At 42.2% G+C, this 24,801-nt stretch overlaps 1 protein-coding gene across 11 annotated transcripts in view; it reads right to left on the bottom strand.

Annotated features, from left to right (window-relative positions):
• LOC137183302 (neuronal cell adhesion molecule-like) overlaps nt 1–22,262 on the bottom strand; it is a 73,429-nt gene extending 51,167 nt beyond the window's left edge. For 6 of the 11 annotated variants that reach the window (XM_067590261.1, XM_067590266.1, XM_067590256.1 and 3 more), the window contains exon 1: nt 22,004–22,261. The gene's annotated coding sequence lies outside the window, so the exon portion shown is untranslated. Of the gene's footprint in view, nt 1–22,003 lie in introns of all 11 variants that reach the window. The other 5 variants (XM_067590255.1, XM_067590257.1, XM_067590258.1 and 2 more) reach the window with 3 other exon arrangements.
• Nucleotides 22,263–24,801: the final 2,539 nt, after the last annotated feature.

Here is a 24,801-nt window from a genome sequence, read left to right as displayed (position 1 = left end):
ATTTCCCTTTAAGGATATGTGCCACCATCGATGCTTTAGAACAAGAGTAAACAAGCATCCCTCCTTCCTCGGCTATTGTTAGCTCACCAAGTACGAGCCAATAACTTTGAGTGACTTGCCAACAATAGCGATACAGTATATGACAATATGGCAACCATTCATGTGGTAATGAAGCAGGAGAGGAAGCACTACAGCGTAGTTTGATACAGAGTGTGTGTGGGGCTTGCCTCCAACTGGAGAGAGCACCAGCTGAGGACATGAAGGGAGGTGGAAGAGATCCAAGTGTTTGCTGCTGCGAGGAGAGAGAGAGGCCCACGGTGCAGGTCTCCTCCTCTATATGCTCCATACTGTCACCAGTAAGAAGATCATCCTCGGTCCAGTGAGCATGTCAACAAACACACACTGCCACACACACACTCGACACACTCTCTCTCTCTGTGCTGATCCGTGCATCCATATGTGTCCACAGAAGGTGTAGGCATGTGTGCACCTCCTTTGCTTCCCCACCAGGACCAATTTCCATCCGCCGTCTGTGTGAGAGTGCGCGATCGATGCTGCACGGGGCGCATCATCCAGCCTGTTCATTACCGTCGGCAACACAGCGGCCATAAGCACAAACAACCTGCCCCACCGATGCATTAAACTCCAGCCACACCAGATGAATGGACGGCAGTTTCGTTTAACAATGTGCAAGAGCATAAGAAAAAGCATAGAAAAGCATAGAAAAAGCTGAACTTGAGCTGTCAATCCTGATTTACATTTCATTAGTTTTCATTGGTTTCATTAGCTAATCACAACAACAGCTGAGGGAGCTTCATGTCTCTAGAAGCCATCTTTGAAGTGCATGTTGGTGGCAGCAGGAGGGGAATGAGATTTCTCTTCTTCCCTCCTTCTTCTGCTCTTCTTCATCCTCACCCACGCTGTGTGTCCAGCTCTCGCACCACCTGTCTCTTCAATACACCCCGAGCCTCCCAGGAGCGTACAAGCACGTATGTATAGTAAAACACACAAACAGAAGTAAAAAGTGTGTGTGGAAACTAAGCTTCTAAGCAAGACTATGAATATAGTTAGCATGAAAAAAGACTATCAATAGGTGTGTAGATCAACATGTTTTGAATATACAGCCTTTCTGGCCTTGGGATTGTATCAGTTTACCAACCTCCAGTGTACTGAAGCAGACTGAGCAGAGAAAGGTAACTGTAGTTGCTTTCCACAGGCCAAATAAAAGTTTTACCTTAAAGGGGACTTATTATCCTTTGTGTAATTTTCTGTTATTGTAATTATCTGTTATGATGTCGGAAATCTATGATATACATGGTCAAAGATCCAAAGCCTGAGGTAGGCTAAACGTATGTAGAAATGCTCCCTGCAAGTCCAGCCCGTCCTCACAAGAAAAATGACAGTATAGGTCTAAAATTCATGCCTACAAAATTGACCTATAGTTACATTTACGCCATCTAGCAGCCACAGTCACAGCAGCCTCATTAGGAGGAAGCAGGTTGGGTGGATAGTTGTATGAAAAAATGTGTCTGTTGCCATGATGACGAAGGTTGTATAACTTCAAGGAAGTATAAATCATGTTTCAAGTGATCATTTTAACCCAAACCATGATCCTTCCCTAACGCTAACCAAGTGGCTTTTGTGCCTAAACCTAACCAGACCATAATAAAACATAATTATTTTGTAACAGTGATTTGTAACACTTTTGGAAAGCTGGAGTGCACTACTATGACCACTAGATGGCATAAACGTAACTATAGTAACTGAACTTTACATCTATACTGTTGGTTTTTTTTTTTTTATGAGGATGTGTTGGCAAGTCAGCCCAGGCTTCAAGCTGCTCTGAATGCTTCGTTTGCAACTTTTTTTTCTACTATGCCGATGAGCTGATGTCAGCTCATAGCACATGCCCATTATTGGCTGTCCGTTCTGCAGCCTTTGTATCTAAGGTTTTTCCATGTGTTGTTTGCCTTGTCCACTCACATATTTCGGATCGGATTTCAGCTCAAAAGTGTATGGATATATTTGTGAAGTTGACATTTTGAGTACAGAACTCAAAAAAAGTAGTGAAATCCTACTATAGCTTGTTGCATAGTTTGTTGACGTAGCTTCTAGAGCCGGTGGAAGTCTCCCAAGTGGCAGCTTCTGGGAACCGGCCAATAAGAACAGATTGGGCTCATCGGGAGGCTGGCCTTAAAGGGACAGGACCGAAAACGACCTGTTTCAGACAGAGGCTGAACTGAGGGGCTTCATAAAGGGTCAGTATGAGTAAATCAACTCATACTGAACTGTATGAACTGTAAATTATGCAAAGATATTCCGGTAGAGTCCCAGATTAAAAAAATAGACTATATATGTGCATAACATGTCCCCTTTAAACACACAACAGATGCCTTTTCTGGGATAAAACAGATGGCAAAGCAAAAGCCAAGACAAACACCTTGAGCCACCTGCATCACAGAAATGCATCACATGTAGTACTTTTCTTTTTTTTCATAAGCACAGAGACAAAATTATGGGCTTTTTGGTGAGTCCAAAAACTGACAATCTGATCTTTCGCCCCCTCTTCCTGCTCTGATGTAAAATCCATATTAAGCTCAATGACTCAACAGCAAACAACAGTAAAGTACCTGAGTAAAAGGAACGACTTGTGCTCCCTCACTCAAAGCACCCACTGAAGACAGATATTCCTATAAAATAAATAACTTTCACAGAAGTGAAACAAGCTTCCGACAGCTGGCGGGGTGCGAGTGTCAGTGACGTGTCGTTATGTTGAGGTGTGCTGAGCCGGTGGTGAACGAGACAGCGCTGAAGGGTTTAATCAGCCTGTCTACAGCAGACTGATGCCTACACACACACACACACGCACACACACACACACACGATGTTGCTGCAGGTGCTGAGATAAAAATGCAATGGGAGGAAGATGTGAAATATAAGAGAGGAAGAAGGTATGCCAAAAGCAGGAGCAAATGAGAGGAGCAGGCTTGAAAAGGCCAGTGAGGGTGCGGAGGTGTTGGCTAGTTAGCTGCTGTGTGTGTGTATGTCTACTGAATAATACAGCATATGTGTGTGTTTGTGGGAAGAGGAGGGTGTGTACATTCCTGCAACAAGAATCCATCCGCAAATGTTTGTGTTTGTACGTGTGCAAGTGTGAGGTTACATGTCTGTTTGGCATAAGTGTACATCACTGAAACACAAATCTCCTGTGTGTATGTTTGAGCTTGTGTGTACTGTAAATTCTCAAATAACAGACGAGTGAATTGCCAGCGCGAACAAATTAAAGCCAGTTCATAAACATTAAAGGGATGGTGAAACACCTGTGTACTGACTCATATGGTAAATTTAGCATCATGTACTTTTCCACAGCATTAATCCCTTCATGTTGGTAACAGTCATGCCATACTCACCAGCACTCTGTTGGCGAGTTTCTCTTTGTCATAGAAATACAGTTTCACTCACAAATTCATTTCAAGACCAATGACACTATCATGTCTGTGCATTAAGTATGCATCTACAGAGCCAAGAAGTCATTAGCCTAGCTTGCCATTAAACAGGAAGCAGCAGAAACAGCTAGCCTTTCTCTCAAAATTCAAAACCGACCAGCACCTATTAAATGTTGTCCATGCTAAAACTCAAACATAAAAACCTAGCTGTTTTCACCTGCTTCCAGTCTGTATTCTAAGCTACGCTAATTGCATCCTTTTTATAGCTGCGCACTTAATGCACAGACATTAGACTTATATCAATGTCATCTAGGAAAGGAAAGCAAAACATTAATCTATTTCTTTAAGCCTCTGTCAATGAAACTAAACACTTCCTGCAGATATTTCACTCTCGAAGCCTACCAGGAGAGGGAGGGATTATGCCATTTGAGCTGCTGAAGGGTTTTTAATGAAATAATAATCATAATAATTAAATGTTTGTGCAGAAGGTCTCGAGTTTCATTGACAGTAGCTTAACAGCAACTGAAAGTAGCAAGGTGCCTGGTTATATGGAACTGATTAGTGATTGAAAACAGTATTTCTGTTAAAAAAAGAAAAACCCAGAGCAGCAGAGTGACGAGTATGACATGACTATAAATTTCTGTTTGGGAGATGTATATTTTCCTGAATTGAATTTGACAAAAGGTACAGTAAATATGGAGGATGTGTTGATTTTGCCATACAAAAGCAAATTTTAACATTGGCAGATCAAAAAACAGCGATGCTTCTTACTAAATTATGATCAAATATACTCATTAAACTGACTGAATTATATATTCAAGCCTGTTTGCCTCCTTTGTGGTTTGCCTCAACATAGCGGCGTCTGTGCAGAGGCTGGTCTTTCTCCTGGCCCAGTGGAGAGAGACCACACAGTCCTGTGTCCCTCTAACGAATCCTCCATCCCTGCCTCACCCTCTGCCTCTTTTCCCCTCCTCCCTTCTCTTTCCACCTCTCTTTTTCTCCCCCTCTCTTCCCAGACTCCAGGCTCCCTGGTGCAGGTGACAGCACAGGGACAATGGGATGATATCACTGGTCGGCTCCTAGCAGCTTGTCTGTATGCTGCACAATAACAGGCTGCTGCAGCTCGAGTGTGGCATATTGTGAAGTTTGTGAGAGAGAGAGAGAGAGAGAGAGAGAGAGAGAGAGAGAGAGAGAGAGAGAGAGAGAAAGAATATAAAGAGCAAAGAAGAGGATGAGAGAACGATGGAAAAAGAGAGATAAAGAAAAACAAAATGTACTCTACTGAGAGATAGAAAGAAGGAAGAGGAAATACTAATGCTCCTATGTAGTATACTGTTAGTATACTGATGGTCATCTGTGTAAAGTACACTGAGCTTATAGCCTGTATGCCTATAGCTGAATCTGTGTGGGCAGGACTGCAGACTGTGCTGCCTTTTAATTATAGCACTGCTCCTTCCTCCTCCCTGACAATGTCTCACACACATACAAACACACACACAGCAAACAGCACATGGCGCACCTGCCACGAGGCAGATTGGATTTACACTGCATCAATAATTCACCCACACACACATATATCCCTCAACACACTAGGATACACACAAAAACACACACCCAACACAGGTTGCCTTTCAGTAACTGATAGTATGAAGAAGAGGAAGTGGTCACAGCCTTTAGAAACAACCAGTAACACCGAGAGAAACAGGGAATAACTGTGGTAAGAGTCACATGTGTCACATGTGTCCCATTGATTGATTCGGCATCATTACAGCACAAATCACCTCTGTTATTAAACCAATAATGAGCTCTGTAAACACAGACAGTTTCTGGACTCAAACTGTCCTATTCTTAGAAACACCTGAATAAAGGTGTGGGCTTCCTATTCTCAAGATCCGTCATTACATTTCATCTGAGACGGGTTGAGTACCAGACACACTGTCGCAGACGGGGCTTTCATCTCCTCCAGTGTGTTGTGAATTAGGCAGAGTTTCAGCTGCCCTTGTTTTTTTGCAGCTGAGTACAGGACGCAAATTAGCTTCTGTTATTGTTGTTTTTCCACTATTGTTGCCCACAGTCTGCCAGTACCTTATTATAACTCAATTCAGGTGGTGCAAAGTGGGGTGTAGACGCAGGTAATACACACCACCACAAAAGACTTTGATGATCCAGTGGCTTTTCTTCCAGCACCACCATGAGGTTGACATTTATGAAATTCAGTGCACACATTCGTTTTCCCCTCAGGATAAATTGTAATCACTTTTGCGCCACCATCATGTCCAATACTAAGAGCAGTTAACTTATCATGGCAGGGCCTGCTGGTTCAGAAAGTGTTTTTTCCCCAATTCTGTATTGTTTTATTGTTGTTAGTGTGAATTTTTCTTTAAACAATATCCTCAATATTACTTAACATGGAAACACAGGAGTCTGAGTCCAGTTTCAATTAATTCAAATTTTTTTTCTGAGAAATAAGAATACCACAATATCCATCAGCCTCAGCCTGCATTGCTATGGAGAAGAAGTCAGTCAGAAATGTGAATCAGAGCGTGATGAATTCAAAGTGCTATGCTGCTGAAGTTGTAAACAAAACATGGCGCCGTAGTTGCTGAATTCACTCAAGAGTGAACCAGAAATTAAAAGCAAACTGACTCACGCTGCAGATTATAACATCAGTTTTCTCAACACTGTGATCTTTAGCTTCCAACCACCGTTAGAGGCGCATGTGACTGTGGTGATTGGCTGTTTCTTGCCGAAAATGCAGCTCGGGAGCAGAGAGCAAATTTTATATCTTGTACTTTCAGCTTTTTATTAAAGATAAAATGAGATATTTTCTAATGCAGTTGTTCACCTTTTGTACTGATGATTTAACTGGGATGGTTTCATGCCGATTCAAGCTGTAGAAGTGCTCAAACTGTGAGTCACGTAATGTTGTCTTTGAGAGAAATGACTGGGATTTCTACTTTAAATCGCTTCTCCCACTTCACAAATCTATTAGCAGCATGTTAGCATGTGCTCTAAGTGAATGAGATTATATAGTGAGGAATAAATCAGAGTGATATGATATGAGCACAAAATACAACATCCATAAACATCCTACCACAGTTCAAATGGCTCCTGGATTTAAGTGAACACTTAATGGATTTCAGTGCTCTCCTGTAAATGTGTTCAACCACCTTTGGTATTTGCAGTGGAAAAGCTCATGTATTGATCAAATGACCCATTAGCACTTTGAACAAAGGCCTTTATTGGAAACTCTTACAGTGGATTCCTTTAAAATGTTTTGTGAAAATGGATCTGCAGCACTTCTGGCATAGCTTAATGCACTCACAATGAATACATGCTTCCATTAGGACTACTATCTGAAAACCATGAGTAATGTAAACATAAACTAGAATGCTTGACCTTGAAGGGCACAATCTTAATATTCTTACTAACAGTAGTGCACTGTTGTTGTTCCAAGTGGATCCTGAAGAGGGAAGTTTCTTGAGTGTAGTAATTTATTCACTTGGATGTCAAGCACAGGAGGGGGCAGGAATTTTGAGGAGTGTGTAACAATTGGGCTTTTCTTTCCCCAAATCTGCATAATTATTGAGGTTAATTCAACTCAGAGCTTGTGCACCATTGTCTTTGAATGTGGCTGCCACTGCTTAAATGAATAAATTAGTGACAAAACGAAGCTGACAGACAAGCTCTGCCTGAATGCACGATGTCAAGAGAAAGTGGCTCCGGAGATAAGAAGATGCTGCAAGAAAAAGCCTTCACTTGATTTGCTGGAGACAACAGTCTTGTCATTTGCAGGCATTCTGGATTGAGTTCTCTCGGTGATATAATTTCTCTGGTATCTGTGCTACACGCTTAGTTATTCAAGCCAGATTTCACACTGCTCCCAATGTATGTGTGTTGTCTCCGTGGTCTGTGTTCCCTCTGCTTCATTCATGATAAGCAAAACTAACATTGCTGCAGTTGTGACAAGACACCTTGTACTCTTCAGGGAAATGATATAACAAAATAGGACAGATGCTCACTGCTGAAATAATTCAGATGACAGCATAGACAGCAGCATAAGAAGAAAATAGATGAAAGTGGTTTTTGGGTGAAAAGATCAGCATTTTTTTAAAATTCAAAAATCCACTGGAGGGGATTAGTTATGATATGAATATATATATCGACAGCATGCTTAAAGTTATTACCCATTTATTTATCCACACCAGATGTCTTTTATGGACAGATTAGACAGAAAATAGATAATTGGTATGCAAGATACTGTTCTCTAAGATGCTGTGTAGCATAAAGAGTGAAAAGGGATGCATTGCAACTGGATGCTTGACACAAATTTCCATGTTTCTGCAGTAGTCAAGGAACCACAAATTACAAATTTAAGGTTAGATCAATCTCGTCAGAAAAACCTGCTGACAATAATCTACATGACTGTGACTGAGCTAAATGCTAACATCAGCATGATAGCATGCTCACACTGACAATGCTAATATGCTGATGTTTAACAGGAATGATATTTACTATGTTCATTATCTTACTCTAGCATACTAACAGTTTCTAATTAGCAGCACTATACACAAAGTACAGCTGAGGCTGATGAGGGTGCCATTACTTTTGTATTTAAGTGAGGGACAAATTTAAATTCTGACCTGATGATGGTGCAATATGAAAATGTCTGTACAAAGTGTTACACCAATCCATCTTGAAGATGCTGAGATATCTCACAGGATAATGAAAACTTTGACATGCTAGATGTGCTCGAAGAAGTTAAGAGATCACCAAAGTCAGTAGGATTTGTCCTCTGGGAACCATGACTCCAATTTTCAAGATATCTCAGTCTGGACTAAAGTAGTAGACTGACAGAAAGACAAACTGACAGACCACTAGCTTGGCTAAAAACAGTGTTGTACTGTGTTGTGTAAAACTGTTGTATGTACTGAAAAAGAAGAGGTTCAAAGCTCCATTCAAACTGTTTTAACTCAACCCAGCAGCACTGTTTCACAGTGAGTTCAGCTACACATTTGTCCAACTGCAGCGCTATCAACTCTCTGCAGAGGCAGAAATCACATTATACAATTGGTTTATACACCCACAGTAACTTCCTTATTTCCCATAGTGACATCCCTTTTCTCTGTAGTGGGACCAGAGTTGGGTTAATGCACTTAAATGCGTCCCCGTCTGAGCTTTTATGTGCGGTGCTGCTGTTATTTCTCCAGGCTCTTGACATGATAGATGTGTGTCCTTGACATGACTGATGACCAGTCTGCAGACCTCGGAGAGCTCTTGTCAGGGAGGATAAGCCCTCTGAGTGGTGCTAGGGGGCCAAGGGGACCTAAGCTACAGGAGGAAGCCTGAGTGCTGCCTGTCTCCAGCAGGTCTTTCTAGACCCTGAAATCCTGTCTGGGTTGAGGATGAGTCAGACTGTGAAGGGTGGCTGGCCGACCGGCCTGTCTCGTTGGGTACCTCTGTCCTTTCAAGGCTCCTCACTGCTTGAGTGCCCAATTAATGACTAGCCTTGCTGACAGACCACCAGTAAGTCCAACAGCAGTGCTGGTTCAACACTGTTTTAGTTGGTTTATGGAAGAGGGGGGTGGGGACTACATCATACAACAAGCCCTGAGGGCAGAGAACTCAGTACAAGGGGAACCTCTTCAATTCACCGACAACAAACACCAAGACAAGAAAAGACAGGTACTGCTATTCACAAAAAGGAAGCTAATCACTTAACTGTAGAGCTTTTCTGTTCCGCCAGTTAAGCCCCTGTAGTCAAGCTGTTTTCACTTCACTTCTCAGTTCTTGATTTGTTGACTTTCTGAGCAAGAGGTCTTAAAAGATCAGTGTCCTCATCCAAAAGGACACCTGGCACAGATTCATCAAGCTGTAGCAGATCTAAAGTCAGGGACTGTTGGCATGAGAAAACTAAATGATTTTTATAGCAGTAAATCATTTGGGTGATCATCTAGTTGAGGTGGACAAATACTTGAACTGCAAGTTTCCTGCCTATTTATCTGTTGTGGGTGTAACTGCTGACAAGCTCATTTCATGTCACAGTAATCTCTGTATTCTAGTATATATAAAAAGTCTGGCCTTGGAAGAATAGCCTGGATCAGCACTTTATACTGCATTTCCTCCCTCTATGCAGTGATCACAATGCCAGTTAAAGCTGCCTGCTCCTTTTCCTTCCAGTGTGTACTCATTATAGAGTGGCAAGTCAAAAAGCCCCACACAGTGGTAGGCATCCTGATCCCGGTGTGCCTTTCACATGGTAAACAGTTTCAGATGGGCCGGGCATTGTGCTGCTATAATACAGCATCTGCTTTATGGCATGGAAAAAATGCATTGTCACCCAGCGGCAGTGAAAGAGCCATTGAAGGACAGCCAGGGCTTCTCCCCGGTGCTGAAGCTTTGACCGTGACACAAGCTGGTGGGTGGTGGCCGAACGACCTGCATACTACCGTAACGCTGGGTCTGTGGTTGTGAGGAAGAGGGCCAAGCCAGAAAATGCACAAGATTTAAGTGACAAAGGAACTTTACAGTCTGGCTGAGTTTAAGAACAGAAGATGCTGCAAAAACTAGTCAATACACCGCATAACTTCAGTGGAGCTAAAAAGTCTCTAATGAGCCTTTGTATCCGGTCTCAGTGCAGCAGCAGAGTGGGGCAGAATGCTGCAGTGAGCACTGGAGCTTGGCCAGGTGGGAATGAGACACTTTGCAGACAGAGAGACAGAAGATGCCCCTTATCCCTTAACTCTCCATTAAACATTTAGAGCAGCACTCCTACACTGGGCACAGCAGAGAGTTGCTACTGTGTGAGTCTATGTGGGAAAACTTCTCAGTGTCACAGAAGTGTTCATTTATGCCACATCTACCAACAGTATCGTAAATCATCCTGCACAATGCACTACTCCGTGGGATGTTTGGCTGTGTTTTTTTTTTTGTCTTTTTCTTCAAGAAAGTTGTGAGTAGGAGATGTGCTGAAAGAAGTTAGCAGAGGTGAAACAGAATATTATCACGACAGAAGCTATTTAAAATGGTCCATGGGAATTAAGATTTCATCTCACCGTATATTTGATCCACACACTGCCATAGCTGGGCTCAGAGGGGTTAGCTAATCATAGTGATCCCTGCTTAAAACTAAGCCAAGTCTGACTGTCCCAAAGAGCCACTTACAATCATCTAATCAGTTCAGTGATACTATGAGAGCCAAGGCAGAGATGGAATGTAGTCCTACATACAAAAAACTAGATTTTGCTACACCATTTATACTGTGGTAGCTATCTTAAATATCTTAATATTTTAAATAACATTGATCAACATCACTGTTAATGTGCCAGTGTTAACCGAATAACTTATTTTAAACTGATGTCTTATAGTCAAATGTTAAATTATCCATTAAAACAACAATAAAGCAAGCAACATGTGAAATCAGAACAAGAGACAGCAGGCGAAGTCACGAAGCAGCTGAACAGAGATTACGAAGCTAAAATGGAGTAAGGCAAGAAACGCACAGAAGGAAATGCACAATGCAAGAAATTTATACAAAACAGAAACATGTTAAGCAGATAATCAATGTACGCAGACAAAAAAATGACAACATATAATCACATTACGCTTCAGATGAAGTAAATGATACCATCAAGAAAGTAGTATAAAAAAAGACAACAAACCAGAGACATAATCTAACAAATGCAGACAGGAAGCCAAGCAAATGAGAACAGACAAGGAAAACATGCAGCGACTACAGTAGATATGGCCAGTCTGTTTGGTTATAAACTGTGTTTCAAGGTTATATACAAAGGAAAGGTAAGGATGTGAGGAAGTATCTTATTTGTCAGGTATTAAACTCACTTAATTAACCAAAAACAGACATTTCCTTCTGGTTATTTTATAAATTAGCAGTTTTGAAGTGTGGAGTTTCGGGATATATGATAGCAGGTGGTCGTACTGTTATCCTGAGAAAACAACTAAACCCTCTTCATGACAAGTCAGCAAACTCCATCAACTTATGGACACAAGATGTGGGTGACAGCGCCGGGAAAACCCACAAAGTGGAGCTTGTTATAAGATTTTTTTGTCAAACTGCTATTTCCACAGTCAAAAATGAACCTTCAAGCTCAAGTTTCTGAACTATTTTTTACCAGAAAATGTACTACGTTACAATATATATTGAAATCCAAATATAAAACTACATATACCATGATGTTATCTATATAGCTCACTCCTATTTCACATACTGAATCTCCAACTAAGATCACCTAATTCTGCTTTGCATTCAAGGAGTCAATTTCTGGCAAATATCCAAAAATGAACACTCAAACGCAATTTTCCTGCCTTATTACCATATCAAGCACATGCCTCAGATTCTGCTAATTTTAGCATTACAAAACACAGATATGTTGAGGTTGCTCCAGTTTGAATTCACAGAGGCCCAGCGGTGAATGAAGGAGGTTAGGCATGCAATTGTCCAATGTTATGTAAAAGAGCCACTTTTATACCATTTTACCATGTCTGATGTGAAAAAAGAAGTGCTGTGTCAATCAAACTGAAGTGCTATGACGAGCTGTCCTGGGTGGTTTCTCTGTGGCCACCTACTCCATTATGCTTCAGTTCTACACAATATGAGTCACAGGGATAAAAAAAGGATGGTTTCACAAGACATTATGGGTAAAAATGGACCTCCGTCATAGCGGCGCATTAGATCTGTAGTAGGTGTTATTCAGACTCCTCTTTTCAGTCTTTAAACCAGCCATTTGGAAGGAATTAATTCAGCAGTGCTGTCAAGGACGTGGCCCTGCCACTGCTGCCAAAGCCGTGCTTCCACTCGAAATTCATATCCCAAGTGCCATTTCGGCTGAATCACAGCTTGGATAAACAGACCGAGTGAAACAAATTCGAGGGCTTTTGTTTTGAGGCCAAAAGAGCATTTTCAGCTCTCACTCAAGCTGCATTTTGATGCTGGAAAAAAACAACTCAAAAACAATCCCTTGAGAGGCTTAGACAAGATGACGAGCCCTTGCAACTTTTAACTTTTGTGGTGATACAGAAAAAAAAAAGCTATTGTCCATGTAAAGTCACTCACAGGATGAAAATGGAGTAGCAGAGCCCTAATTCACTTGTGTACAGGTCAGTGATACCTTGGAGACATGAGAAAGGTCACACCGGGAGAGGAGGTATCCTCAGGCCTCCAGCAGGGGCTTTCTTTCCAGAATCAAAAGAAAGTAGCCGTATTTCAGACTTGGCTGCATCCTGGTGAGAGATGGAGCATGTCCTGGTCTTTCCAGTCTCTTACCCCATCCTGACCCCTCGCCCTCCTCACCTCTTCCTCACTTCAACTCTACTTCCTTTAGACAAACACCTGATCAATAGTGGCCCCCTGTTGAGAGTTCTCCTCTCTCCAGAAATGGACAGTTAAAGAGTGATGACCACAGTAAACATGTACTTTCACTCAAGGGACACAAACAAAAGAGTGAGTGAAAAGCAAACCCTACAATTCAGAGCGTACAGCCAACCCACATCCTAAAGTTGGAACAAAAGGGAAGATACTTTGCTGGGTTTTATTTTGTCTCAAAAGGCAGATTTGAGGTGGAGCAGGGAGGGGGTTAAGTGCTCTTTCAAAGCATTTTTTTTCTGTTCTCTAATCTGTCTGTCGTTTCCACCCATACAGACACACTTCTAATTTGACTTCAAAGCTTGGGGGATTGTGAACGATACGGCTGAAACTCTGCATGAAATCAGTTTTTATATCATTATCTCCCCAAAAACACACTGATGTTATTGTAGTTGTATGCACTATTTCCTGCCGCGGTGTCGAACGTTAACATAGACCCCACTTTGGTAAATCTCAAACTGGGATGTTTGTTTTGAACTTTATTTACCTGTTTGACTGTTTCCACGAAGACGTGACCGACATACTAACGGATCCTTTGCTGACGTCGGTGGATTCAGTTTGCCTGGATTTCATCATCAGCCCCCTCTAGTGTGCCTTCACTTCAGATTATGGGAGTCTAGTTATCACTCTCTCCCAGGGTTGGGTTTTGGGTGAGGGGCCAGGGTAATCCTGGGGAGTTTGACTTGGGATGCCTAAGGCTTAATTAGATTTCTTCACTGCTGGTGACTGTGGAGAATCCAATCAGTCCGACCTCCATGTAGTTCCCTTATTCTGGTCTGATTAGGCACTATATCAGTGAACAACGCCTACGTTTAAAGGCAACGTGAGAAACAATCTATAAATTCATAAAATATGCATGGATGTAATGAATGCTACTAGTTTGCCTGAGGCTTTAGCACTGGTTAAAACAGCGTGAACATGTACGCTCCCTGAATTATAATAATCTAACCTAGACCCACATGATAGTATGCAATAGGGACATTTTTGGGGTCACCATAAGAGTTCTGTTGTATAGAAGTAACTAAGAATTTAGGAACAACTTTACACGGAAACCAAATAATGGAAAATAGCTGGTTCAGCCCAGTACTGGTTTATGTAGTTAACAATAGTAAATGCAGATATGAAACATACTCTGTAAGAGATATAGAGGGAGGAGGGACAGACAGGAAGGGAAATAATCTGAGGAACAAAGAGAGGCAGAGAGTCAGTGGTAGAGATCAGTGCATAATCTGCTCTCAGGGCGGCGACTGCTCCTTTATTTAAATCACATGGCTAGAAGCTGAGATTATAAAACAGGCTTTCATAATTCCATAAGCATCTCGCATATCATGATCTCCACGGCTGGCTTTGGAAATGGAACCGCCAAGTTCAATAATTATCATTTAATCAGGGAAAACTGAGATTTTTACGGTGATAGAGGTTATAACCACTATGAAAAAGCCGCGGATGTGCATTTACACTTAAATGAAGCTTAAATGACATGATGCATACACAGAAGTGACAGAAATGACCACAGCAGTACACTGCAGCCCCTCGGTACTCGGTAACAATTTCATCTATTATTCCACACCATTCATATTTCATGAAAGAGTGCCCCTTGACTCTAAGTGAAGCCTTCTACATACTCCGAAACGTCAACTACAATCATGATGCTGACTTCAAAACCAGGAGCTATATGAATTCCACCTCAGTGACACATCACAAATGACCAATGAGTGAAAGTGTCCTATTTTCCTCTCACAGGATCTGTGGAGGCGTGTTCTCTGTCACGCAGTAACCCCTTTGAGTAACATGTCCACCATGGCTCCGTTCATGGAGAGATGTGGTCATTGTGCCTTGAGAGGCCCAAAAGCAGCCAACCTTGAAGACCAGAGCATTAGGTCTGCTTCAGACCAGAGTCTTTTGAACCCTTGCCAGCACAATACCAAATAAAACCAATATAAGGAATGCCATTCATTGCCAAGATTAAAATAGACAATAGTGTAATTGTGAGTCAAAATGTACAGAAAATGAAATACATGAAAAAGACGATTTCTGCTGCTGAAAATGTCCAGAAATCTGAAGATTATCATTTGTCTTTCTTTCTTTGAGACTTTTCTTTAGGTTCTTAACACCACAGGGCTTTGGCTATAAACCATGGCACGCTGACAAAGACTCATTGATATTTCCACAGACAGAGAGGCAAACACAGAGCTGAAAAAGCCCAGTATTGGTCCAGCCAGCTCTCAGCCACACTAGACATTTGATTGGGTTATCGGGCCAGCCAGCCTCAGAGGGGACCCTGATAAATGAAGTTGCCATTTGTCCATCCTCGCCTCCTCACAGCCGGGCCCAGCTAGCCCCCAGCAAGGAATTATCTTAGTGACAATTATTCTTCCAGCTCCTAAAGATGCCCCAGCTCTGAGAATCTAACAAAGGACTGACCGCGAGGAGATTATACTGATTGCTATTCCATTGCTCGCATTTGATCCTAAATTGCTCTGGAAGCCACCCTGAGCACAGTCAACTCCATGGTAGTTATCCATGGGGTTTTTCTGTTAATAAATCAAATTTGCGAGCAATTTTCTTCTCATGGTGAAAAATGATGTCCTTGATGTAAAGGGGATTGTGAAAGATGCTCAAGTCTCTATTTGGTTATCTGTATTGTGGTAATTACAGGGAAAGCATGTCCTGTTGGCAAACATAATGTACAGTATACAGTAAAAATATTATTAAGTTTGATTAATGTCTTTTTGTTGCACTTATTCAGCACTTTTTCTATTTATTTTTTTTTACCAGTGATACAGTTAATAATTATTTTCATAATCATCATCATCATACTCTGAAAACAATCTGTAAATTATTTTCTGAGATTTGTTTAGTTTATAAAATATCAGACATAAGATTTTCAAGGATTAATAGATTATCAAAAACAGAAGATTAATTTTTTGTTGACCGGCTAAAGATTACAAATGCTCAACTGGGCTAAAGGGCCCCTCAGGTTAGGAAAAAACAAACAAACTTTTCCTGTGTTCTGACTCTCCTTATTCCCAGCGCTAACTACAGTACATATCAACACATCTACACATCAGCATGGCAGCCTGGAAAACAAGAATTTGCCATACAGCAGCTGCCCGGCAGTGACTCAGTCTGCTGGCAAACGTGTCTGATGCTCATTGGATATTGTTATCAATGGATATAATAGCCCGTTTGAACTTCCTTTAACATGTGACATCTGGATGGCTCAGCTGATTGGTGTAAAGGAAGGAAGAGGGATTGGTTTTACAGCAGCACCAAATTTTATGATTTTAATGGTTTTCTGACCTCAATCTTCCCTAATCATTCTGAAGCCCGGACAAAGATTATCTGGGCATAGATTATGTTTTTTACACAACACGTGGCACCAGGACAATAAAAACCAAAATAAAACGGCCCGCGTCGGGATTGTTTTGTGCTTTTGATACCTCAAAGGACATGCACATTTATCTTCTGCTGAATAGAGGAATCTCAGATCTACACTTGGATTTGTTTACCATCCCGTTCCTTTGTCTCCCCCTAGAGAATTTTTCCCAGGATTCCTGTGGTTGTGTTTGGGGGGTTTAAGGGATGAAAAAGAGGGAAAGAAAAGCCCATTGGTCTCAGCGCCACAGAAACAGCATCTAGAGCCAAGCTGTCATCTCACTTGGATTAAGGGCCCTTCAGTAGTGGCTGCTGGGTTGCTAACATGGTGTCTTACCCTCGGCTGGGGTGTGGGAGGGGGTAGAGGGTGGGGCACAGGGTGAGGGCATTAGAAGGCCTGGCCTAAATAAGACCTCGAGGTCAGCGAGCCTCCTGAACCATGGCAAAGCCACTTTGTGTCTCTATGTCAACTTTATTCATGAGCTGACAGCTAAGTGTCCCCCTCTTTCCTGTTGATTCAATCACTGTTGCATCATGTGCTGGGCTGACAATGATAATCTACGCCTTCGCTCCGCTTATCTCAGAAGACCCTTCTTCTACAAGTTTAAAGGATATAGCATTCAACAACAGGCTGGTAAGAGTGCGGAGGCTTGTGGTGGATTTCTTGGCAGGGCCCACTCTTTAAATCTCCACCGTTATAAGCAGAATAAAGGCTGTGGGGATGTATTTGCTGAGCTATTAGACAACACAAGTAGGCTGCATCACTGTGCCAACAGAGAGTGGGATGTGCAGCCCAGTTTTTCTTAAGCTCTATGCAAATAGGAGGAAGATGGAGGCTTGAGAACAGAGTAGAAAGCATTCAAGTGCACAATCTTCCTGAAATTTCTGTAATTCTGGCGAGCGTACACCCTGCCGGTGGAGCAATGCCCACCTCCTGTTGTTTTCGGGACAGGAAGGGAAGCAGTGGTCCTTGTTATGTGCTGCCACTGGGCCACCAACTACCTCTCCAACATCTGCTGCCCATCCAAAGTTGGCCAGAGCTTCAGCAGGCCTGAGGCTGCTCTCTCCAATCCTCTTCAGCAGGAACAACAGCGTGTTCAAACAGGGACTCCAACACCCGAGTTTCTATTGTGGATCTCCTCAGGCCTAACCCTGCATCACCCCCCTACACTGCAAGAAAGAGGCGAGAACAGCCGCCCCGCCAGTAGAGACAGAGAAAACAGGCCCCCTTTGTTCCCCCTGCCCCTTCTCAGCGTCGACTGAAGTACATTATCCACCCCTCCTCCTCCCTGCAACCCCCGAAAGCTTCAAAACCCACCCTTTCCTTTCCCTCCCTCAATTTCTTCTAATGGGTGGCAGCACAGCAAAACATCCTATAAGAATTTAAAAAATATACTCTGAGCACACATCTCAAGTCTCATCTCCAAGCGCTCATATCAAGGTCCTAAACTCAAGGTTGATTGGGAGTGAGATCCAGTGGTATACAGAGCTAGTTAGCCTGTCAGGCGCTCTACTGGGGGTAGAGAGGGAACATAAAACCCACAACATTACATTCCATTATCCCAACCTAACACTTCAAAAGGGAGCTCTATTGCTGTCGGCCCTTAGCAGTTGGTTTGGACAGAAAAGAGCATCTCTAATGCTTTGTTCTCACTAAGGGGTGTAATAACCTGACATGGGCGATAATGGCGTTCCCTGGGCAACCTTGAGTGATTGGGCTTGATGACAGTCATGGTGTAAGCTCTGGTGTAATGATTTGGTCACAGTGGGTCGTCTAGGGACATCCGCACTGACCGCTACTCATTCGCCATCTGTCCACACTACCTATTGCCCAAAAAAACAAGCTAATGTAACACTGCGGCACCTTATTTAATAGCAAGTGTCTTGAACTGAAACTGACAGCTTAGGTTAAAAAGGTACCTTGCTAAAGCAATGAAGCAAAGATCTTTCATTGTTGATTTATAGGTCAATTGCTAATTTCGCTAATTCTATTAATTATTTAGTCTCTAAAATGTCATGTGAAAAACATCTTACACAAGTGCAGAATCCAAGGTGACATTTTCAAATGACAAATGAATGTTTTGACCGACCAACAGTCCAAAACAAGCTAGTCAATTCACAATTATATACAAAACAGAGAAAAGCAGCAAATCCTAACATTTAAGACACTGACACTAATCAGTGTTTGGCATTTTTGCATGATAAATGATCTAAACCATCATGTCATTTACGATCAATCATCATAATTTGTCAAATCAGTAAAGCTGTGTCGTTTCAGGAGATCAAAGAGAAAATAGCAAAGCACCTGCACATCTTTTTATATAATTACTCAGGAAACCACTCTGAGTCTGAGACATAAATCACCAAATATCCACTCATCTGTCACCATCCAATCATGATAATATAATACAGGTCTAGCATGTAAACATCAACAGTTGCAGCTGTGTGGAAGTGGATTCGCAGGAACGTGTCAATCCCCATTAGACCTGCTGCCTAACTGAGTGTGAAACTGTAATTGCACCCACCAGCTTGCAACCATTCAGGCCCCACTCGCTGAGCGGCAGAGAGAAACTGAAACGTGTGTGTGTGTGTTTGTGTGTGTGTGTGTGTATAATGAACATGTATATCCTTCTTTGCAACTACTCATCTGCCCCTGTATACATTTGTCCAAATTAAAACCAAGGCAAGTGTTCAGGCAGCCGTGAAGCGAGGGGGACACCGTTCCCTCTGTGGTCCTCTAATGAGGCACTCATCAGACCCAAAATGAGATGAACATGCTTGTGACAAGGAGGTCCAGGCCGTGTCAGTGTGCTGTGTGTTTCCACTGGGAAGAAACACCCAGACCATGGTGACACTAATGGATAGGCACAGGCCTCCGTGTGTCCCCCCTGAGATTTAGCCCCATCACAGCTGAGCAGCGGAGCACCTCTTGTCCCAACGGCTGCTGGATTGTCTCCACTCAGAGCAAGTACACGTGTCTTCAGAAGATACTCAATCATCCAGTCAATCAGCTGGAGTGACCTATGATGGCCTGTGCAATTTTACATGAATCAGAAATCATCGCGGCGCTTTATCAAAGGATTATTCCACTTTTATTTCAACTTGGACTCATTTTTTTAGTTTTAATCCCTGTAGATAATAACAAGCTTGTACTGAATTTAATTGTTGAGATGTGGGAACATGGCAACTAACGATTACATTCATTATCGATTAATCTGCCAATTATTTTCTTGATTGAACGACTAATCATTTTGTCTGTAAAATGTCAGAAAATAGTGAAAATTGTCATAATTTGATCTTCAAATGTCTTGTTTTCTTCTGATCAACAATCCAAAATCTAAAGATATTCAGTTTACAATCATTTACGGCACGGAAAAAAAGCTTGAAATCCTCACATTCAAGAAGCAACTAGCATTTTTTTAGCCTTTTCATTCATTTATCAAAATAGTTGACGACTGATTTTATCAGATTTTGAAGCAGGTCCCAAATTAGTCACTTATTTGGAATAAAAAACAAAGGCAAACAGTCAAATTATTACCCAAACTGTCTGTTGTAAACATCAATTAAAGTTTACAGTCTGCAACAACTTCAACTACTGTGCAATGGGGGATTATAACCAACAGTTTGTGTAATTCACTTCACAGTTTTCAGTGTCTTCACTTTTCTAGCCCTGTTAGACTTCACTGTAGTGACATAATTGTGTTCCTAATCTCAGCAATTCCTTTGGTGGGTATAATGTTGTTATAACTGATAGAAGTAATGGCTAAAACTGCAAAACTAAGACAGAAGTTGTAATTAGTCAGACACTTCCTTTAGATGTCGGGTCTTTTAATGCCTCACAGCAGGGAGGACTTTGATTCTCTTCTTTTTATTACACCTTTTAATGTCTGCTTCTCTGAGTTCGACTGCAATTTGTTGGGGTCATTTCATTATTCCCGTCTTTGAATTCATAGAATGGAAATTTCTAATACATAAATTACGTGTGTCCTTGGTGAAATGAATCACCGCGTAGCTCAGGTTCAAATCAGTTCTTCTAAGAAATGATGTCATCAACAACGCCACAAGTGACACTGAGCAACTCTCTCTATCTGTGAGACACTTTGTCCCGTCTGTCCGGCGGTTGGCGTTGGCTGGAGTTCACAATGCCGCAGACAGCCGCTAACAGAAGGAGCGTTGATCACTTCTCGCAAAATAGTCTGCATGTTTCTCAAGCCTACAGACTGAAATTAGTGGCATTTTCCCTCCAACACCCAAGCTTTTCCCATAGCCCCCGGAGCGGAGCTGCCCCGCCATTGGTTTTAGGTCAGCAGTGTGACTGACTGGTGCTCTCACAATAACTCCGGCCAACGTGTGTCATGATAATCCCTTAGTTATGCAAATCTCCCCGCCTAGTGCCGTTTGTGCTGAGGGTGAAAGTAAAGATGGCAGCACAATGTAGGTCACTATCTTGTCCCGATTCTCCACGTTGGTCAAATGAGCCTGAAATGTCCTGTCAGTAGAGCTCCAGCAGCAGTGGAGTAGCGGCTCTCTGGGCTAAAACAACATCCGAGGCTCACCATGTTCAAACTAAAGCGACCACCAAAAGTCTCGCAGACAGTCGGGGGAAATGTTAAAGTGGCATCACATGTTTTGCCGCCTGTTTCTCAATTAATGCAAACTAGACATAAGGCAGGGATAGAGGCGATATTGTTATCTTCTTAAACAGATTAACAATAGTCTGCCCGGAGTGAATAAACATTACTAGAAAGTGTGTCAGCCTTTTCAGAGAACAAGGGCTTCACACAATAAAGCAGGGGTCATTAGCATTGTATTAATTTGGCTATCTGAGCAGGCAGCGAAAGTGTACAGTCAAGGCATGTGTGTGTTTGGGTGTTTGTATGAGTGAGAGTGTCTGGGGATGAGCGGGGAGGAAAGGGTAGGGGGGGGATGGGGGGTGTTGTTGCATGATGGTGAGTTCCCCCTTGACTGAAGCTTTGACCAGGGGGAGACAGAGGGGGGAGGAGGGGGCACCGAGCAGGGGATTGGGTGGGAATGTGTTTTTCTTTTTTTGTCCAGTAAAGCAATTGTTTGGCTAGTGAAATAAATGGAATGGGATGTAATTGGTAAATCTCGGGGGTCTATTTATAATCAGATTGAGTCTGATGAAGGAAAATTAGACTAAACAAACTGACTGGTCTGTCAAAACAAGACAGAGTTGTGATATGAACATGAAGGGAATTAAACATGTGGGGTAACAAATCAGCTTAGAAGATGAGGGATTTATGTGTGAGGACAGCATTCCCATCAGCAAAAAACAACTGTCAAATACAGCAGATATCTATCTATCTATCTATCTATCTATCTATCTATCTATCTATCTGCACTTACAGCCTACAATGTGACGACCACCGTGAAGCAAGCACAGATCATGTCAATGGCAGAGATTGGAAGATAAATGACAATGATTTCTCTCAGCATCTTTTAAACAGCACACCAGTGTCAAGCCCTGATTTGACAGTCGCGCACCGGAATACAGTATGTGCACCTGCACCTGCTCCTCTCTGATGACTATAAAGCCATCAGCTACCGCGGAATGTATCTTGAAAAGTCCGGTGTATTTTTATTTTTTTATTTTTAGAGATTTAGCTTTGCAAACACCCGTCAGCTTCACAAGGATGTGAAGGGGTCAGTGATTTTATTGGCTGCCTCTCAGCATCCAACTCAATGCTGCAGGCTGCTTCCCTCTCCAGAAACTCCTGACAGTGAACTGTAAGCTACACGACACGTGTTTATTATGAATGAAATCATTTTTGCTCACCTTATCTCCTCCCTCGGCGGTGCGCAACGCGAAGATTGATCTGTATCTTCAGTCCCCTGCGACAGAGCGATACCGTCTGCTGTGTTTATTTACGTGGAGTCCCGTTCAGCGCCGAGCCTCTTGCACTTGTCTCCTCTGCCTCAGTTCAGTCACTGGTCCTCTCATCTCCCACCAGTTCACCGACACACACAGGCGGGGGCGCGCAGCAGCACTCCGGGGCGTGCGCACGCCCGTTGCGCGCACTGCAGCGCCGCTGCCGACGTATGGTGGCCTCAAGGCACTGAACCATTCTAGCAAATTGTTATCCAAATAGACACGTTAATAGTACTTTAGCCCCCTACAGGCTCAAAACCACAGATGGACAACAGCTGGACGAGTTTTAGGATAAAACAAGCTAAAAGTTGTCTTTTAATGCTCAGCAATGCCCTTTTCTGTTATTTAACAGCAGGGAGTGGCTTTTTTTAATTTAGTTGCTGTGTTATTATTGTTAGATTAAAGCGTCGTGAAAATGATGTTCAACACTGAAATAATTCCAAGCCTTAAAGGTTAATAATCCTGTACATTTTCATTAACCAGGCATGCAAAATGAAAAACAGTCAACTCACATGAAAAGCTCATTCACAGACTGCAATTAGTCAAATATGAATATTTTCACCTTTTAGACAGTGGCCTTAATTGCGGCTGTTGTGGAGTCATTTGCATGCTGTGATGCACTCTGCCATTTCGCCCTGAGAGCAGGATTGCATTAATAATCATACAGTAGCCTGTGGGATCAAGCAAGACTCTGGTGGATGAGGTCATGTGACTTTAAAAGCGACATTTCCTCTCAGTTCAATCTGCTGCCAGCCAGTCAAGCACTCTCCTCTCAGTCCATGTTGCACAAATACATTATCTCAGGCTTAGCAATGGAAGCCATCTGCAGCCATCAAACACACCGGAGCAAGTGACTCAGTTATTACCACGATAAGCCTGCTTTGGCAAGAAGACGAGTTTCTGGTTTGAGTTGCTATCCAGAAGCTGGTTGACTGAGTCTAGCTAAACATTAGGTTGTGGCACAGATGAGAAGATGAAGATGGGTTTCCAGCGACTTATTTAGAAATAAGCTGAAGTTTAGTTAATTTAAAAGGCCTAAATAACTATAGTAATTATCTTTTAAATGTCTAAAAAATCAGAATCATCCCAATGCTCATTTACTTTTCAGATTTCCATCTTTCTTTGATATTTCTGCTTTGCTCAACAGTCTGTGGTAAAAAAAAAAAAAGAAAAAAAGTGACACAATTTTAGAGGGAGAGCGAGGCGTTGACATCCAGCCAAGGTTATCTGTTGGAAGTAATCCCCCGGTGTCAAGAGCACCAGTTTCCCTCATCACCAATCGGAGGGGGGACTCTTACCCACAGCTGCCTTCTCAGCACCACACTGGGAAGTATTGTAATTGTCCTCGCCTCTTGTTTCAAACCGCCTCCAGATATGTCTGCATAGCTACCTCTTGAATCTCATTAAAATATTCTCTTAATTTCCCCCATGCATATTATCCATAAAGCACTCTGAGGAATTTCCATAAGTTCAAGGATATGGCACCATGGAGACAAAGTAGTGCACTGTGCAAGTTGCAAAGTGAATCTTATCAGGTCTTGACTTTGTGTTGAAATGCAAAAACACACCAGAGAAGACCTTGTCTCCGCCTCACTGGTATCTCCAATCGTTATGCTTTTTACTGCAGTGGATCCTCACTGAGATGCAAAACTTCACACACATCATGGCTATTGTGCAGGAGAGACATAGTTATGGCTTGTTTTCTTCACTGATTCTTTGTTATTTTTCTTATTCTTCTCAGAAGAAACTGGGTAACAGATGCAGCACCAGCAAGCCACCCATGAAATGACCTGGCTCCCATCAGAGGTGATGACTAACTAACCAGATTCAACACAGATCAGCAGGCTCTCTGTTCTAACACACATCAGGACGCGGCGGTCTAATTCAACATCGCAGCCAAGATAGATTCACATTTTGACATTTTTTAATGAGCCAGAAATTCTGAACATGGTGTATTAATTATGAATCAAAAGAATTCACTATCTGTTAGTCGAAGTGTATGACTTTGTCAGACAATAAGTGACATTATACATTATCCATTCAGTCTGTCACAATTTATTTTTCTGCCACTTGTCTTTCTGTCACTTTTTTTCAGATGTGGCAATAATATTTTGGTATTAAACCCTTCATATCTTATCTCAATATCAGATGCTTGCTGCAAAACCAATTAAGTGCTAATGAGCTGGGTTTATTTGCTGCAGTCAAATGTGAGCTGTAATTGAGAATCAGCCACCCCAAGGATAAACAGTTGTTACATAACAACAAAGCTGGGAGAACGCAGTACCTGTCAAAACTTCCTGAAGATAAGCTCTCAACATGGACTGAAGAGAGGTATTTATATGTAGAGTCTGGAGGTTTGGCCAAAGGTGCAAAAGAAATCAAATTACTGATGTGATTACTGCTGGGGGACAAGTTCATGAGTCAGATCTGTTTACATCAGAGGGGGATGCATTTCCTCTCTCAGTCTGCGGTGTAATTACATTATGACTTTTCTATATTGAGTGGGAGCAGCCTGTACTGGCTGTGTAACCGTGTTAACACCCGAGGGGCAAAAGCATGACATGAATCCACTGAATACAGCAGAGTGACCAGATATGGAACTGTTGCTTTTCAGGTAATATGACGAATATAACCGTTATTCATGTTCTTATTTGAACTCCATTGTATTTGAAAGTACTTTTCTATCAGTAAGTACTCCCTGTTCC

This window comes from Thunnus thynnus, chromosome 5, assembly GCF_963924715.1.
Source record: "Thunnus thynnus chromosome 5, fThuThy2.1, whole genome shotgun sequence".
NCBI classification, from domain to species: Eukaryota; Metazoa; Chordata; class Actinopteri; order Scombriformes; family Scombridae; genus Thunnus; species Thunnus thynnus.
The sequence above is the reverse complement of the archived record's forward strand: the minus strand, read 5'-3'. Positions and strand labels throughout refer to the sequence as shown.